The sequence below is a fragment of the Nomia melanderi genome, unplaced genomic scaffold (genome assembly GCF_051020985.1).
Source record: "Nomia melanderi isolate GNS246 unplaced genomic scaffold, iyNomMela1 scaffold0014, whole genome shotgun sequence".
NCBI classification, from domain to species: domain Eukaryota; kingdom Metazoa; phylum Arthropoda; class Insecta; order Hymenoptera; family Halictidae; genus Nomia; species Nomia melanderi.
In genome coordinates this window covers 8,414,506-8,415,460 of record NW_027475130.1, presented here as the reverse complement: position 1 = coordinate 8,415,460, position 955 = coordinate 8,414,506, and positions in this window count along the sequence as shown.

Sequence of the window (955 nt, the reverse complement as noted above, 5' to 3'; positions counted from 1 at the left end):
ATATATATCTGCTGATATCTCGGGTGCTATTACAGATAGCGCAATGAATCAAAGTGCATTGTCTGTAGGAGGCCCTGGCGCATAAATGTGGCCAGCGGGAACGACCTCGGACCATCAGGGGCCGAGAAAACCACCGTCTCATGGGGCCGGACACTCAGGGTCAGGGGAAAATCCAATATTTATCTGGTGATATCTTGGGTGCTATTACAGATAGCGCAATAAATCAAAGTGCATTGTCTGTAGGAGGCCCTGGCGCATGAATCTGTGCAGCGGGAACGACCTCGGAACACCAGGGGCCGAGAAAACCACCGTCACATGGGGCAGGACACTCAGGGTCAGTGAAAAATCCAATATATATATGGTGATATCTCGGGTGCTATTACAGATACCGCAATAAACCAAAGTGAATTATCTGCAGGAGGCCCTGGCGCATGAATCTGTGCAACGGGAGCGACCTCGGACCACCAGGGGCCGAGAAAACTACAGTCTCATGGGGCCGGACACTCAGGGTCAGGGGAAAATCCAATATATATCTGGTGATATCTCGGGTGCTATTAGAGATAGCGCAATAAATCAAAGTGCATTGTCTGTAGGAGGCCCTGGCGCATGAACCTGTGCAGCGGGAACGTTCTCGGACCACCAGGGGCCGAGAAAACGACCGTCTCATGGGGCCGGACGCTCAGGGTCAGTGAAAAATCCAATATATATCTGGTGATATCTCGGGTGCTATTAGAGATAGCGCAATAAACCAAAGTGAATTATCTGCAGGAGGCCCTGGCGCATGAATCTGTGCAACGGGAACGACCTCGGACCACCAGGGGCCGAGAAAACCACAGTCTCATGGGGCCGGAACCTCAGGGTCAGGGGAAAATCCAATATAGATCTGGTGATATCTCGGGTGCTATTACAGATAGCGCAATAAATCATAGTGCATTGTCTGTTGGAGGCCCTGGCG